Source organism: Protopterus annectens, chromosome 17.part0, assembly GCF_019279795.1.
Source record: "Protopterus annectens isolate FY-2018-M chromosome 17.part0, PAN1.0, whole genome shotgun sequence".
Classification (NCBI taxonomy): domain Eukaryota; kingdom Metazoa; phylum Chordata; order Ceratodontiformes; family Protopteridae; genus Protopterus; species Protopterus annectens.
This window is the reverse complement of record NC_056751.1, coordinates 277,307,584-277,327,031: the sequence shown is the minus strand read 5'-3', so window position 1 is coordinate 277,327,031 and position 19,448 is coordinate 277,307,584.

Sequence of the window (19,448 nt, the reverse complement as noted above, 5' to 3'; positions counted from 1 at the left end):
AAAAATATGTAAAGCAACTTAGAGTGTAGTAATTGTGTGGTGCAGTAGCCAGACAGCTCATGCAAACTCATTCGGTGAGACCTTAGGCAGCACAGTAGTGAAATGCTAACCTCTTGTGTGATACAATTGAAAATATAAAACTTTGAAAATTATATGTAGAGCAAGCCAGTGCATATAAACAAATGACAACCAAACAGGAGACAAGCGCACACACACACACACACACACACATTTTTGTGTGTTTGAACACACCAACAGATACTTGGAAATGCATCTTTTCATACTTTCTTCAGTAACCTTCTGACACGTAGTAACTGGTTTATTTTGAGTTGCATTTGTATTTTTTCATTTGCTTTTTTGATGTATAATTAATTGCTATTATTAATGTACATCTATTTGTTGATTTACAGATTTGCTATGTATTAACATTGAACAGCTTTCCTTCCTGGATGTCATGTGCATACAGTCAGGGAAATGCACAGATACACACACACACACACACACACACACACACACACACACACACACACACACACACACACACACACACACACACACACACACACACACACGCCACAAGACGCGCACACACACACACACACACAAACATATTTCTGCGTGCTTATACTAACATTACACTAGATTTTTATGTATGCGTCTGTTCACATTTCCTTCAATAATCTTGCAAAAAATGGTAGTTTATTCTGAATTATAGTCTAATCCTTTCATTTATATTTTTATTTATTGTGACACTGTTTCTGTTATTGATACATAGCTATTTATTCATTTAAATGCCTGTCATACAGCAGCTTTGAGACTGTTTCTTCTCTGGTCCTCTATAAATAGGTGGCTAAATGCACACAAGTGTACACACAGCCTAGCTTAGTCAATTGACTGTATGAGAAGTTCCCAAACTGGTACCTTTCCACCCCAAAATTGATGGTCAGGAAAAAAATCTCTCTCTCTCTTTATATATATATATATATATATATATACACACATAGATATATATAGATACACACACACACACACAACACACCCACACACACATATATATATATATATATATATTTATATACACACACACACACCATACAAGGAAATCAAATAAACACAAACAAAGCATACAAGGAAATCAAATAATTTGAAACATGATAAGTGCTATGTCCTGTTATGGAGGCAAAGGCCCTGGTCCAAATCTGGGAGTATAGCACTGCAAAATTCCAATCTTCACCTAAGAGCCCAAGGGGAAATTAGCGTGTGCATCTCCTTGTACATATCTACGGGTATTCATACATACATAATATAGTGTGTGAGGGATAAAGATATAGAGAAAGATATGCTCAAATAATACACAGACTTGGAAAAAGTGAAGAAAATAGTTTGGCTGACTACGAAATAATATAGTTGATGCGTCGCTTAAAAGAATATGCCAGTCAAACAATCATATTAGAAATTAACATCTTCACATACTCAGATTTAAGTGAATATTAAATAACAGCTTAAATACTTTTCAATCTACTGATAGCTTCTGAGCTCTGAATATGGGGTGAGTCATATTCTCTCTACCTGGAAGCTAAATCTACAAAATCAGACATTGCAATGCTTTCCATAAAAAGGATATTTTGGTTTTATTTATGGAACCTTAATTTGCCAATATATTTGACAAGAGGCAAACATGGAGGTTTGGATCCACAGTTTCTAGTGATGCTCAGGGCAGAGGACACACATTAGGAGATCTAGTTAGTGAGGTTTAACTGCAAGAATATTCTTTTATGTAATTACAAAGAAACTGAAATTGCAGTTATACGCTTCACATTGTCTAAATAATTTAATTTTATGGAGACAAGCGTTTTTGTCATGAAGTAAAAGAAATGTACCTTTTTGTTTTTAATTTTCTGATTATAGTAAACAGTTGAGCACTGCTATTAGGTTGTCAGTGCAGCATATGCATCTGGTTTCATAAAGAGCTATACTGTATTTATAGAAACTGTACTCCATTGCATACTGTGCAGTGAAGGACGTCCTGTTTTCTGATGTTCAGTTGTAATCCACCTGTGTACTGTTACAAAACAAAAGTTAGTCATCAATTGATATAATATTTGTAGCAAAACAACTTTAGTGTCTTTATTTTAGCAACAATACTTCAGCACAACTTATCAAAAAAGTACAAGTTAAAAGTGACTGCTTTCTATGGAAATATTTGATGTTGATGAAGAACAGAACTTCGTGTTATACAGCAAGCAGTTTTGCTAGTGCCACAGATTTTATGGCTTTTTAGTATGCTTAATATAAATTCATATTTGTGACACAGCTGTAAATGGACTAAATCATGCAGACAATTCAATGTTTTTAAAAGTAGTTATGTCTGAAGTTATGACTTATACTGTATATTTCATTGATCACTGATATCAGTGAATTATATTGCATTTTTTTTTTTAATTTAAAACCAAATTCCATTTGGACACAAACCCCAATAACAGTGAAAATTAAAATACAATTGCAAGAAAGACAGTCAAAACTATTAAACACCTGCATCATTAGCAGACTTGAATAAATTCACTGTTAACAATACACGTAAAACAAAAAAGCTAAGCTTTGTTTCCATAGCATCTTTACAACTTTTTTGCTGTCCCATTAAAACCCCAATAACAGTGAAAATTAAAATACAATCGCAAGGAAGACAGTCAAAACTATTAAACAACTGCATCATTACCAGACTTGAATAAATTCACTGTTAATACACGTAAAGCAAAAAAGCTAAGCCTTGTTTCCATAGCATCTTTACAACTTTTCGCTGTCCCGTTAGCATGCTGGAAAGGTATAATTGATCTTTGTTTTACATCCAAAAAAAGAAAGACAACTGGCATAGATCCCCAAAAATGTAATATTCCATGATAGCATTTTGGGATGTTTCTACAGAGATGCAATATAAAGTCTTCGGGTGCTGACTACCTGAATTACACATCCATGTGAAGCAGAGTCCATCCCTAATAGTATTTAAGTGCAGCTTTTCCAGTGGATGGAAAATCAGAAATTCACCCCAGGTCTGGCCCCCATATCTCTGATAGATAGAGCCAGATGGTAATACCCAAACTAATATACCTACTCCCCTCAAATAACATCTAGAAACTTCCTAACTAACATTCGTTATCTTAAAAACTGTACATGATACAGAGGGACACCATAGAGTTGCTAGGCATTTAAAGGCCCCGGTGGTTGTCAGCCTAGTACACATCTACGAACCTATGGACAAATCCATAAAATGCATGTTAGCTTGTTAAATGCAAGTAAAAAACATAAAACAGTCCTCATCAGCCATTGGGAAGGGAGCTTTGCTAAACATGCTACATAAGAATGCTAGTTCTGTTCTCAGTCATCTGCTGCTAGTACAAAATTATGCAGCACCCCAGTATATTCCAAACTGCAGACATCACAGACTGTCTTTTCTACCATACATATGCTATAGTTGATGCACATATTGTTGATGATAGCATAAAACAGGTATTTCATTTTAGTCAAGGTTGTGTAACAATACTGTTAGTTTATATAAATTAGGGAATGTGGAAGTAGATCCCCACATCAGGGGGTATTAGTGGGCAAAGGCTCCAAGTTAAAAAAAAATGAAAGATGCAATCTTTTGTTGTTTGATGTATATTGTTAAGGTATGGATCACAGCTATAAAGCAAATGTTTATATTTGTGATCTCTTTTGTACAATAATTTCAGCTTTGATGAAACACAGCTGTCAGTTAATCAGGCCACTGTAAGCTGCATCAGAAATATAAAGAAACTATTAACTGTTAACTACTAGTATTATATAAGCCTAGATATAAAGGAATAAGAACAGTCATCCATCTACCTACTTAAATTAATAAACTGCTTGAAACTTCAATAAGGCATCACTAGTCCCCCAACAGAGAGAGCCTCACAGAGAGACAGTCTCCTAGATCTGTTGGAAAAATTGATTTTTTTCAGGACTATCTGGACTATTCCTTTGTACCCTGTATCATATATATAAAATAATGACATAGGGATTGCCTGTGGGCATTTTGTGGAGCACCAACTTACTGATCCCATTTCCTTGAGGTCAGGTCAAGCAATGTCTTGAAATAAGAAGATGGAGTTGTCATGGTGGAGGACCCATGCTAGTGCTCATTTCTGACATTTGGTAACAAGAGTTCTAGTGCTTTTTCCTCTGAACGTAGTGCAAGACACTTCACTGAAAACATACATACTTATAACTGAGTGTATGTGTGTACATATAAAACATATGTGTTTGTGTATTTATATATGTATATATATATATATATATATATATATATATATATATATATATATGTATAGATATACAGATAAATAGATGTGTGTGTGTGTGTGTGTGTGTGTGTGTGTGTGTGTGTGTGTGTGTGTGTGTGTGTGTGTGTGTGTGTGTGTGTGTGTGTGTGTGTGTGTGTGTGTGCATTGCACATTGGGTATGAACAAACATGCTGTCACAGATAACAAAGGTACTGTGTATTGCTCTTTGCCTCCTGTATACTCCTACCATTAAATCTTTAGCCTCCAACTGCATCTATATATATATATATATATATATATATATATATATATATATATATATATATATATATATATATATATATATATATATATATATATATATATATATATAGATATATATGCCAGCATGAGCACTACTTGTACCAGTATGAAAGAGTAGGTGCAGGTTATGTCAAAGGACAGCGATATTAAAAACGACAGATAAGGCAAAATTGTACACAGCTCAGGTTTAAAAAAAAAAAGCAATGTAACAAGATAAATTCCTGGTATTATGTTTGTGAAGTACACTGCCTACTGCTGTTTAGAACTTGAGCCTCATGGGTTTGTACTGTGTGCATCCTCTTCCCTGAAACCTGATGTGTGTATTCTTAAGCAGCAAGGTAGGCAGAAATATGACAATCAAATTCCTTGTCATACTTTGTAGTCTTAACATGGGCTATAATTTTCCCAAATATGTAAAGCATCTTTCACCTACAGGGTACATGCATAGACTGATATACCTGGCGCTATTCTGTACAATTCCCACTTATTATTAGCACTAATTGTGGTGTGACATTACAGGTTACACTATCTAATGTGCTATCTTCCCATGTCCTAGTATGACCTTTCTAAAAAGCAGTCTGTACTCATAAAATGTAGGTTGTGCATCCTCACCTTCCACAGTGCCAATTTTCAGTGAAGGAACTTCATCATCCAAAGGGCCACATTCTCCTAGAGTTAAGAGAGTACTCTGCAGTATAAGATCATCATCCAAGTCCACATTTTCCTACAGCCGACAGAATACTTATTCATTTCACCCTCATGTACCATTGGGCCCATTAGTCTACAGTGAACATAGTGCTGTGCTGCATCATTTTTCAGGGGGCCACGTTCTCAGAAAGATAAGAGAGTACTCCATTTATTACTATCATCTTCCACTGGCTCAGTCTCCTGGAGCTAACAGAGTACTATGTTGTGTACTATTATCTTCTGTGGGCCATTTTCTCTTAGAGCTATTGGGGTAATATTACTTTGTAGGATGTTGTGGCTTTATTATTCTACACCTCACCCCTAGTCTTCATCACCACCCATCTGAGCATTTTCCTTTATAGGTTCATAATTTCATAGGTTGTTACTAGGATAGTGACCACTAGGGGCCTTACAAGCCTAGCTATATACCCAAATCCATTTGGGTCCTTAGCATCATGGGTGTCTATATGGGGGTCATTATGTTAATAGGGTGATAACTAAGGATTTGTGGGAGAAGTGCTAGTTAGGATAATATTTTTCTTATTGGTGGCACCTGTCCATAATAGACAATGGGGCCAGACCATGAGAAGTTTTACAATTTCCCATCCAATTGTTATGGTTTCTTTTGAATACGGTCATTAATGAACTCTGTTTTACATGGATGGGGAACCAGTTCAATAGTGTTAGGATCGTTTGGGACACATATCTGTCAGTCCAGCATGTTCTCTTTCTGGTGGTGTTTGTTTTGTAAAGGCCTAGGAGATCCATCAGAGCCGGGTCTGAGAAAGCCCTGTATGCCATGCAGAGATCCCCTCTTAGCAGCATGTAGGAGACTGAAGACAGAAACGGAGCCCTAAACTCTTCAGTGTAGAACAGGGTATTCATGTCCTGAATTCTCCTGGTGAGAAACCTTTGTGGGAGTTCCAACTGTTGCAAGTGTCTGGTTAGATAAATGCCAAAGTGGGGACTGTATTCAATGACAGGTCTAATAAAGGCCAGGTAGAGTGGTACTGTAACTTCTTTGAACCTGGATGCCATCCTCTTACCTATAAGTTGAGCAACATAGAATGATTTTCTTAATGTCTGAGCTACATGTTGGACAAAGGCCAGATTGCTGTCTACATATGCTTCCAGATCACAAATTACAGGTCAACTCTTAGGATCATTTTAGTAATGGAGTAATTAACTTGGGTTGATAGTTTCTTAGAGGGCATTATATGATGCATTTTTTGGCATTGAGTTTTAGGACATGTCTTTAGCACCAGTCATTTGTCTGTGTTAAACCCTTTTGCAAAATGCTAGTGTCTTTGGGAGAAACAGTAATAGCTCCCAATTTGCAGTCAGCTGTGAACTTGGTGAGCCAAAGGCCTTGAACATTAGCCTTGGCCTCTGAGAAGTAGGTGCCAAACAGGAGGATAGTCCGCCCATATAGAATAACTGTTGTTGTCCTCCGTTCACTGGGAATGTAGCCTGTTTAAAGACTGTAGTTGAAGAGTGCCTCACGTGGCCTTGATATATTGTGTTATAGACTGCTCAGGAGGCAGCAGGGGATGTTGTTTAGACCCATAGACTTGGTGCTCTTGGCTTTAGTGGGCACTGCCAGCACATGGTCCCTGCTAATAGATGGGGTAGTTTGTTGTAGGGGATTTTACATAGTAAAGATGGGGTGAGTGGGGGTGAAGTTTGTGCTGAATTCATCAGGTATTATGTGCTACACTTACTCCACAGTCATGTCAAATGAATGATACCTGCAGACAGTTCAGTGCTACATTGATATCATACTGTGGTGCACTCAATAAATACTGGTAGATGAATAACTCATCTGTATATATTAATGCTCAGATGCCCTCCAGTTTGTTTATAGTTTGAAGTGCAAAAGCTTTATGAATTAGATTGTCACTAGGCATCTTGCACTCATAACATCTTGAATTATCCATTCCTGCACAGGCCTTACCTCTATTCTTTTCAGCAGCTTTACATGAATAAAATCATATGTTTCTATATGTTGATAACATTTTTCACATAGTCTACAGCCTGTCTCTAGTTAAACGTTTATGAAGTAAAGCTGATAAGTATTGCATTAATTAGTACAGGGATTGTCTTGTTCTAAGTGTCTCAAGTGACTGGATTTAGGCTGTATCAACAAGTTGATTTCATTACCTTAAGGCATTCTGTGCAGTCCTTGCAGACACTTGAGCACGTATAATACTGAGATTATCATGACTTTGCCGTACGTGACATGAAATATTAATGACAGACTAGGTTGGAGCTTAAAACAGTAAATGCTTTTCTAAAATAAATTCCATTACTGTATTCATATGTAAGTTTCATTTAATTTCTATTGGCAGAGAAGTGTCTGAATATAGCAATTACTCATCAAACCAGTATATCTCTCTATTGCATTCGGAAAGCTATGAACCAGAGTGTAGAATCTGGGCTACAAGTAGCAAAATCTGTGTTTACTATCCCTTGGGAATAACTCAGCAAAGAAAAACTATTACTACTGTCAGACAGGTAAAATCTAGACACCAGTACTATCCAGTCATAAAGAATGTTAAGTGCAAAATTTACACATTAACTATAAAATGAAATGTCCTGCTGTTTTAATCCACTGATATTGTAATATCATATAATGCAGGATTAATATTTTTATCAGGATTACAGTACAAACTGGTTGAATTTCTTTTATTGTATGAATGGCAGACTTACATAAATGCTTGTAGCCTAAATTGCTATGAAGTTAATCATGTCATGATGAAAAAGAATCCGCTGTTGTGTAATGATTTATAGCAGCATTCTTTTTTCAAGGCGTAGTTCATCTCTGTCTTGTGTTAATGCACAAAATGTGGAAATGAGCGATTTCTATAATATACTGAAAATTGTTTGTGTCTTCTGCCTCCTTATGGATTTTCTGCAAATAGCAACCACAACAATTTATTATATTTACAGGACATTCAGCAAAAAATAACTAAAACAAGTAAAAACTTAGGCAAGTATAGTACCTAAGTATTGTACCTATAATGCTCAGTGTTTATACATTTACAAGAAATGCAAAAAAAGAAAAAAAATCTGATGAGAAACTTCCAAGCAAATTCTGTTTTGAAAATAAATGCAATGAAATGCATTGTGTATTAAAATCAGACTAAAGTAATATTGGACATATTTTTTAAAATAAAATTGTTAGGTGAAAATAAAGAGACAGTTCACATTCCCTGGTAGTTTACTTTGAAACTGCAATTTGCGTTACAATGTAGTTAAAAAATATAAATAAAAAAAAGAAAATAATGTTACAGGAAATTAACAAGCTGCCCAGGTAAACAGTCATGGAGCAATAGGTCTCTAGGTTAAGTAAAAGGCAATCATTCTGCATGCCATTACAAGCATAGTCAATTACCCATATTCCACCAGTTTTCGAGTTTAGAGAAAGTAGCATGCTAACGCACTGTAAAATCAGTTTCTTCCAGTCTTAGTAGATTTATGGTAACAACAGTCTACTTTCTTTAGGTCAGAAAACCTCTAACTTCTGCATTTGTATTTCTCCTTCCAGGTATCTATGTTGAGACTCTTCTTGTACATTATGTATGAATGAATACTCTAACTCACTGTACTACTAACAATTCTAACTAGCAGATCAAGACTGGATGTTTCTAATGAGTTACCTAGTAGATCTGCCTCATGCTGAATTTGTCTTTTCTGTATTGAGTCTTGCTATTTCCCTTCTGTAACATTTCAACTGGGAAATACTCCCCAAGTTGTTGTGTATGCATTAGATAATATCCCTGGTTGTCATTCAACCACATTATTATTAAGACATTATTTCCTCAAGACTTCTGATCACTAGAAAGCTTAGTAACTGCTTCATGGGTGCCAGCGTGGAATTTGTATTCATATTCTGCTAATGGTGAGAGAAGGAGCATGGAACACTGATTCCTGACTATCCCTAAATGGGCAGTGAGCATCTGTGTGAGACCTTCCTGATTGGCTAAATGGGCAGTGAGCATCTGTGTGAGACCTTCCTGATTGGTCTAGTTACTTCCCAAGGCATCCACAATGAAATCCTACAACAAGCCTACAGACCCCTGTATCACCTTGGACATGATTGTGGAGCACCAAAGAGCCTGCGCTGTGCTTCTCATCTTGGGATTAGTGATACTCGTTTGCTCCTGATGCGAGAAGAAGTATTGCATCCCAGCACCATAACGTTATGGTGAGACCAGCACTAATAGTAGCCAGGTAGTAGCTAATCACGTAAATACCCTCTTTTTATCATTCTTGACAAAGCTAATTCTTTCTTTTCAGTAAGTAATGCTTGATTAGCTGCTGTCTAACCTAGCTACAGAATACTTCTCTAAATGCTTCATTCATAAATCATCTGGGTCTACTTTAATAGTTTTCTCCCCAAGTGTTTGACAGTGCCCTGTATATATACAGGCACCTTGACTTAACATTTTTCCTGTAAAAGCACCATTGAAAGTTCACCATTACTTAGTTGCACATAAACAATTGGCTAAGTTTCGGGTGTCATTCAAAGGGGATCCAGTGTCTGTCCACCTGGGATGACATGCTCGACAAGCCACACTGCTTTGCTAGAGATGGCTTGCACCTGTCACCCTTGGGCTTTTGAATACTGGCCAAGGCTCTTGCCACCCCCCATAGTGCCTTTTTAGGCAAGGCTCAAAAGACAACCCACCACCATAAATAGCACAAGTAACAAAAAACTGAGGGTAATGCTACTCAATGCCAGAAGTCTAAACCTTAAATTGCATGCACTCGAGGCACTCTTCAGTATGGAGAAAATTGATATATGTGCAATAACAGAAACCTGGTTTAAGGCTCCAGAGAGCACCCCAGCACTAACAGGCTACAACTCATACCATACATTTCGGCCACAGAACCCAGACCGAAATACAAAAGGTGGGGGCATATCCATATTCATCAAGGATACCCACACCTCCAGATGCTTCAGAGATCATCCACGTGCAACTAACAATGGGCAAAGCTGCAATTCAAATTGTGGCTTGCTACAGATCACCCACCATGTCCCAGGACCCCCATTCAGGATTTCTGGAAACACTGGGAAATATAAAGGTCCTACCAAACACCCTAATATTGGGTGATTTCAATTACCCAAACATTAATTGGGAGAACTACTCAAGTACTAACTCCCTTGCACAACATTTCCTAGAATTTATAAACTCAAATGCCCTGGATCAACTGGTCAACACTCCCACCAGAGGTGACAACATATTGGACCTGGTCATCACCAACATGGGCGACCGGTGCTCCACACTGGAGGTCAACCCTTCACTGGTTAGAGCTGACCATAAACAAATCACTTTGGATATCCACATTCCACCCCACCCCCGGACAAGGAAACCACCGTGAAAAACTTTTCAAAAGCAAACTTCACGTTACTTAAGACCATGGTGGAAAGCTTCAAAGCCCCCATGCTAAAGGATAACATTGTCCAAGCTGCAAAATCATTTACTAATGCTTTCTATGGGCACCTACAAGAATGCATGAATCATGCTATCCCAAGCAAAACCAAGACTCACTCCTCTAAGAATAGGAAATCTGTCTGGTGGATTCCTGTCATAAACAAGCTATACAATAGAAGGAGGAAACTAGTACAGAAAAGAGTAAAATCCCAAGAAGGGAAGACATCCCTGATCAGTATCAGCAAGAAACTACGATCCCTCATAAAATCATCCAAGGCGAGTTTCGAAAGAAAAATTGCCAAGGATTCCAAAGATAACCACAAGTCATTCTTTAGCTATGTCAAGAATCTAGGTGGCAATGCTCAGATCTGCTCACAGTTAGTGCAGAATGGTACAAAATACACTGAACCAACCGATATTGCCAACATCCTGGCAGACAGGTTCAGTGCAAACTTCACCCCCCTCTCACCCCCAAAAGGGTCCATAACCATACCAGAAGAATGTAGAGCTCCTGAAATCACAGACACTCAGATTAAAACAGCCCTCTCCAAAGCCAAAAACACAGCATCAATGGGACCGGATGGTGTCCCAGGCTGCGTCCCACAGGAGCACAAAGACACACTAACCCCTCACCTAAACACATTGTTCATACTCAGCCTCACCACAGGTTACATACCCATAGAGTGGTGCACAGCAACAGTTATTCTGCTCCACAAAGGTGGAGCCACAACAGACCCCGGGAACTATCGTCCTATAAACCTGACTAGCTTGGTCTGCAAGGCTATGGAGCGCATCATAATGGAACTCATTAACAGAGACATTGGGAACCTCCAAACACTGGCCCCTACCCAGTTCGGCTTTGTTAAGGGCAGATCATGCCTCCTAAACCTGGTGGACTTCTTTGAGACAGTTACCAAGGCTATAGACGAGGGAAAGGTGGTACACACAGCCTACATAGACCTCACAAAGGTCTTTGACAACATTCCCCATTCTGGTATTATAGACATGCTCACTAGTCTGAACATAAACCCCTATGTCACAAGATGGGTTGCCAACTGTCTCATGGACAGAACCCACATGGTAAGAGTTGCGGGAGCTAGGTCTGACTCTAAACCGGTTACAAGTGGCATTCCCCAGGGCTCAGTCCTAGGACCCCTCCTGTTTGGCATATACTTCTCAGAGGTACAGGCAAGCACAGGAGGACTATGGCTGACCAAGTTTGCAGACGACTGCAAACTAGGGGCTATAACTGACTCTCCGGCTAACACAGACATCTTCCAAAAGGGTCTCACTGAAACGGATACCTGGTGTCAAAATCATGGCCTCAAGTTAAATGCCAAAAAGTGCATAGTCACCCCCTTTGAAAAAAACAAAGTACCCACAAACTACCACATAGGTGGTAGTCCTTAAATACGGAAGACGTAATAAGGGATCTGGGGACCCAAGTAGATAGTAAACTCTCCTTTGATAATCACATTGCCAAAGTGGTTAGAAAATCCTTCTACATGGCACACCATATCACAAAAGGGTTTGCATCCAGATCAAAAGAGGTCATTGTGCCCCTCTACTCATCACTCATCAGACCCATCATAGAGTACAACATCCCATTTGGGATGTATCTTACAAGACTCCTGCAACAGCTGGAAAGACCACAGAAGTACCTCACCAAGAGGATCAATGGCCTCAAACAGATGCCCTATGCAGCTCGACTGAAGAAACTCCAGCTGTACTCGGTTGCATACCGCCTACTCAGAGGTGATCCCTGCCTGACATACCAGGCCATGTCTAACCCAGAACTGATGGACATGCTCCACCTAAAGAAAAGCATATCCCCTCAAGCCACATGCTCTAGGGATCTAAACCTCACCACAACAATAAATAGGACATGCTGGAGGAATAGATTCCTGTCACAGAGACTTCCCATGCTTTGGAACAAGATTTCAGTCTACATTAGGCAGAGCTCCTCGCTAACACTCTTCAAGAGAAACCTTGACGAGTGGATGGGAAGCAGAAATTTACCCCAGGGATCACTTCAGTGGCTCTGCTGGACAGAGGCTCAGGGAACTAAGGGGGCGGCGAAAGCCAACACATTCTGGCTAGGCTTATAAATGCCTTCAGGCAGATAGCCTAGTACCTACCTATGAACCTATGAACCTATAAGGCTAATAGTCTGGAATGATAAGCATTGCCCCCAGAATTGGAAACCAGATACTCTTAACATTATTTTATATTCTCACCAGAACTGCACAATCAATATAAAAGAGCTTGTTGCCATAGATATGAACTTTGTTACAATCTCCATTACGAGAATGGTGGATATGGGCATTCTGAGGCAATGTAGAAATTGTCTCATGTTTACTGACAGCCAGCTAATCCTCAAACAGTGTCACTGGAGGCTAAGCTCTCACATAAATGCACTCTTAATGTCAATAGGGTTGTCAGTAGCACATACTATGCACCTATTACACACACCACAAAGCAGACACATATGCCTGCATATACTGAAGCACTTAAATGTAACATTCCTAAACCCCAAAAACCTTCCAGATGAAGTACACATAACAAATACCCTCAGCAGCCGCAAATGCACACTTTCAAAACAACATCCACATCAACACATACAGCCACATCTCATGGAGCCTCTACTTCTAAGCCCATAAGGCAAGCTTCCACACACTTCAAAATCCTGGCCACTGGGGCCTCCATTGTGAGACACACTGATGTCTCTCTCAACAGGCTGAGTAAGATGACACAATCAGTTGCTTATCAGGGGCCAGAATATACCACATTATGCATGCACTCAGGTCATTGGACCACAAGTACCAGTATGACTCGGTCATCATCCATGTGGGTGTAAATGAGTTGAAACATAACTTCTTAAACTATATGAGGATGGACATCATGGAGCTCTTGGAATATGTGCCCCAGGCTCATATGACCCTGGCATTGAGCAGAATTTTACCCTCTCCAAAGTTGATGCTACAATATGAACTGAAGATTACTGACTTTAATAATTAGCTTAGTTTATGGTGTCATTCTAAGGGTGTGCAACATTCGTCAGCATGGAAGGAAATGGTCAACAGGCCACACTACTTTGCTAGTGATGGTCTGCAGCTTTCCACCTCTAGGCTTTCAAATATTAGCTAAAACCTTCTCCTCTCCCATAGTGAGTTTTTTAGGCAGTGCCAAACTGAAAGCATTGCCAACATAGCAAATCAAAACCAAGAAAATCTAAAGGTGTTACTGCTCATTGCTAGGAGTCTAAACAAGAAACTCTACTCCCTAAAAGCAGTCCTCCCCTAGGGAATGCTGATATCTGTGCAGTCACTGAGACATGGATTAAAGTTGGCAGTGCAAGGCTATAATGCCTTCCACACATTTAAACCAGCTACTACATAGACAGGGACTAACGGTGGAGGTGTCTCTATTTACATCAAAAATAGATATACCTCAAGGCTGGTCAAACAGGACGATGCACTTGAGCTTCTCCACATGCAAATCACCATAGGGAAAATCCCATACCACTTCCTTGCAAGCTATAGCTCGCTGTCTATGACCCAGGAAACTCATAACAGGTATTTAAACTTTTTGGAAACACTCACCAGCCAACCCAATACCATATTCATGGTTGACTTTAATTGCCCCACTATTAACTTAGAATCATATACCTCACTAAACATGCAAGCACAGAGAGTCTTGAATCTTGTAAACACAAACTCCCTGGCCAACATTGTCAGTAATCCTACCAGGGTGCAGATATACTGGATCTAGTCCTCAGATATGCTCTGAGTTACAGCACAATGGCACTAAATATACAGACCCAACTGATATTGCCAACATCCTGGCAGATAGGTTCAGTGAAAACTTTACCACTCTCTCACCCCCTAAAGAGCCCATCTCTATACCGGAAGAATGCAAAGTTCCTGTAATCATGACTGCACAGGTAAAAACCACACTCTCCAAAGCCAAGAACACAGCATCCATGGGACCAGACAACATCCCAGGCTGCGTTCCACACGAACTACAGAACGTACTGGCACCCCACCTAAGTACCATGTTCGATCATAGCTTCACCTCAGGCTTTGTGCCTGCTGATGAATGGCGCACAGCAATGGTTATCCCACTCCACAAGGGGGGAGCCACCACGGACCCCGGGAACTACTGCCCCATTAGCCTCACAAGCCTGGTCTGCAAGGCCATGGAACATATCATCGTGGAACATATAAACAAAGACATTGATACTCTCCAAACTCTGGATCCCACCCAGTTCAGGTTTGTAAAAGGCAGATCATGTCTCCTAAACCTGATAGACTTCTTTGAAGCAGTCACCAAAGCTGTAGACAAGGGTAAGGTGGTTCACACAGCCAATCTAGATCTTGCCAAGGCTTTCGACACCATCCCCCACTCTGGAATTATAGATAAACTCACTAAACTAGGTATAAATCCCTATGTCACAAGATGTGTTGCTAACTGGCTCACTGACAGAACCCACACTGTGAAAGTAGCAGACTTCAAATCCGACTTCAGACCAGTGACAAGTGGAGTACCACAGGGTTCAGTCTTGGGTCCTCTCCTGTTTGGTATCTACTTCTCTGAAGTACAGGCTAACACAGAAGGTCTTTGGCTAATGAAGTTCGCAGTTGACTGCAAACTAGGAGCCATAATCAAAACTCCTAATGATGTGGACATCCTACAAAAGGGCCTCACTGAGACAGATGCCTGGTGTCAAAGCCATGGCCTCAAGCTCAATGCCAAAAAGTGCATTGTCATCCCCTTTGGTAAAAACTCTGTACCCATAAATTACAACATAGGTGGTAGCATACTTAACACCAAAAGTGTGATAAGAGACCTTAGAACACAGGTGGACAATAGTCTCTCCTTTGATAATCACATCGCCACAGTAGTCAGGAAATCCTTCTATGTGGCACACCTCATCACAAAAGGTTTCTCATCCAGAAAAAAAGAGGTCATTGCTCCCCTCTACTCATCACTCATTAGACCCATTATAGAGTACAATGCCCCTTTTGGTATGTACCTCACAAGACATCTACAACTGGAAAGGCCGCAGAAATACCTTACAAAGAGGATTACCAACCTCAAACAGATGCCCTATGCAGACCGTCTCAAAAACTCCAGCTTTACTCTGTCGCATATCGCCTACTCAGAGGTGATCTCTGCCTAACATACAAAGCTATGTCAAACCCAGAGCTGTTGGACATGCTCCACTTAAAGAAATCCCGATCCCTCCGAGCTACACGCTCTAGGGACCTAAACATTGTCACCACAATAAACAGAACATGCCGGATGGATAGATTCCTGTACCAGAGACTTCCCATACTCTGGAGTAAACTACCTATCTATATCAAACAAAGCTCCTCATTAGCACTCTTCAAGAAAAATCTTGATGATTGGATGGGAAATAGGAAATTCACCCCGGGGAACACCTCTGTGGCTCTGCTCGACATTGGCACAGGAAAATAATTTTCTTGGGTGGCAAAAGCTAGGGTACCTTTTTGGCCTGGCTTGTATAGGCCCCAGGGCCGATAGCCTAGTACCTACCTATGAACTAACATGGGAGGACACTGCATACACACTGGTGTAATGTCCTGCCCAGTAAGGTCAAGCCATAAAATAGTCTCCTTTGAAGTAGGGATCAAACTCAAAACCCCAAATAACCCTGGAATGTTCAGGACTACTTTAATGCTAATTTCCTACTATTTAAGCATTAACATGACAACATTTCAAGTACCCATAAACCTGTAGAACATTGCTGTCTATGTGGAATGGTTCACATAAATCCTATACAAATATGTTAATATCTGCGTACAGGCAGCTGTGCACACCATGAATAAGTACAGAACTAACTCAGAAAACAAGCCACCCTGCTGGAATGACAGCCTCAACAGGTCCTATAGGAGAAGGAAGAAAAGTAAAATATTAGGAGATGCAGCACCCAATAGGATTAAAGCAGTCTTGTCAAAATAAACAAACAACTCAGAAGGACAATAAAGTCATCCAAAGCTAAATTTTAGGTAAATTTGTCCTCCCAAGCAAAGGCCAACCACAAAGCATTTTTAGCTATGTCTGCAACCCCAAATGCAATTTACAATTTTGTACAAAGATAATTGTAAATGCAGGCACCCATAATGATGCAGAATACATAGCAAACCTATTGGCAGCCAAATTTAGCTCTAATTTTACCCCTCTTTTCCCCCGCAACCTCCCCACAGGAAATACCATCAAATATAACTCCTCCTGCTATCACTAGAGAACAGGTCCTCAATGTTGTCTCTAAGGTCAAGAACACTGTATCGATGAGCACAGACAATATCTCAAGATGCTTTATAAACAGCATGAAACATGACCTATCATGCCAAATGGAATTGCTATTTAACTGTAGCCTCCAGACAGTCTTCATGGCTAATGAATGAAGAACAGCTACAGTCATCCCGGACATACTTCATGACTAATGAATGAAGAACAGCAACAGTCATCCTTCTACACAAAGGTGGGACATCTACAGACCTTGGAGACTACAGAGCCATAAGTCTCACTAGTCTCATAGGCAAAACCATGGAAAAAATTATCATGAAAATAATCAATAATGACATAGGAAACCTTCAGACACTGGACCCAAGTCAGTTTAGTTTTATCAAGGGCAGGTCATGCCTACTCAACCTGGTGGATTTCTTTGAGAAGGTCACCAAAGCAATGGATAAGGGCAAAATGGTTCACACTACCTACCTTGACCTGGCCAAGGCATTTGACACAATACTCCACTTGGGCATTGCTCACAAACTCAAAGGGTTAGGTATAAACCATTATGTTACCCAGTGGATAGCCAAATGGATTCCAGACAGAACCCAGGAAGTTAGAATTGGGGACTCCACCTCTACAAATAGGCCAGTCATAGGTAGAGTCCTGGGATTAGTCCTTTTTGGTATTTACTTCTCTGAAGTCAAGGCCAGTGCCAAGGATCACTGGCTGACCAAATTTGTAGACACAGACAAAGAACTTATGTCAGACCAATGGACTAAAACTAAATGCTAACAAATTAGAAAAATGGAACAACACGAACCAACTGAAACAAAAACCAAAGGCAAATAGAAGTCCGAAACTCTGGTAGGACGGAAAAAGCCAAATAACCCTTTAATGCAGTAAATTTATTTGGCTTTTTCCATCCTACCAGCGTTTCGGACTTCTATTTGCCTTTGGTTTTTGTTTTAAATGCTAACAAATGCATAATAGTATCCTTTGGGAAGTCATTCACCCCTGGTTACTATCATATTGGCACCACACCACCTAAGAGTCAACCCAGTAGTCAGGGACCTGTGGACAAACACATACAGTAATCTAACCTTTGGCCATTGTGTGTGTACAGTGGTCAAGAAACCATTGTAACTCATGATGAAGCAGCAAAATCTGTTGCGAAAGTGCTCGCCATTAAAAGTAATTTTGTACTGGACATTGGCTGTGGTTTGGTTCTACTTTGTTTTGAGTTACATTGATTTATGTTGGTTAGTAGAACCATTTGCCTGCACCACATTTTATTTTTGTACAGTCAAGAAATCATCCTGTATTGTGCAACCTATAAACAATGGTATGTCATCTAGGCCAAAAGAAGCCATTGTTTTACTATATTCAGCATTCATCAGACCTATCTTTGAGTGCAATGTCCCCTTTGCTACGTACCTAACCAGGCACATGCAGCAACTGAAATGCCACAAAGGTTCCTCACTAAAAGAATGCAGGGTGTAAGCAACATGTCCTTTGCAGACCGCTTCAAGGCCCCATTCCTGTATTCTATCTTCTATAAGCTTTTGAGGGGAGATCTATACCTGGCATGCAAGACATTGTCAGACTCCACTATGATGGACCTACTGCATATCTGTAAATCAAGCAGAACCACAATTACCCATTGTACAGACTTAAACCTTGCCTGTGATATAATTAGGACCTGCTAGACTGAGACAGGTATGCATCCAAGAGACTACCCATCTCTGGAACAAGCTCTCCATCTATGTGAAGCAGAGTTCCTCCCTAACCCAGTTCAAATGTAACTTGGATGACTGGATAGGGAGCAGGAAATTCATTCCTGGTTTGGCACCTATGTCTCTAATTGACACAGGCAGTGTGTAAATTGTTCATCTCCCAGGCTCCTACTTGTAAATGTTTGCATCGCTAGGCTTAAAAAGGCTCTAGTGATCACTAGCTTGGTACACACTTATGAACCTATGAACAACGGATTATGTCACATTACCTCTCCAGGATAGAGCCACCAGTAATTTTATCAACAGGGGAGGTGTAGGGCCAGGACAATCCATCTGCATTGAGTTGGTTGTGACTGAGATGGAGAAGAACACTATGGTTAGACAGATGAATGGATAAGGCCTTTCTAGAAAGGTTAGAGGTATAGTCCTTCTATTTATACTGGATCCCTTTTAAAATGTCAGGTCACACAATGCTGAATTTGATGAGCCAAAGAAAAAAGACTAAAAATTACAAACAGTAAATATTGATTGCTGGTCTTCACCCTTAAACATGTGTTTTTCCAGACACCACTGTACCCCTGATGTGGGGGCAAACCCACCCTCCAACCTTATATAGACAAACTCAGAAATTGCCATACCTCAGAGAATGGGGGACTATTCTGAGAAAAGGCAAACTCAGACTTAGTATATCTACGTCTAGATTTATGGACATTTGTTCTCCACATTATGTG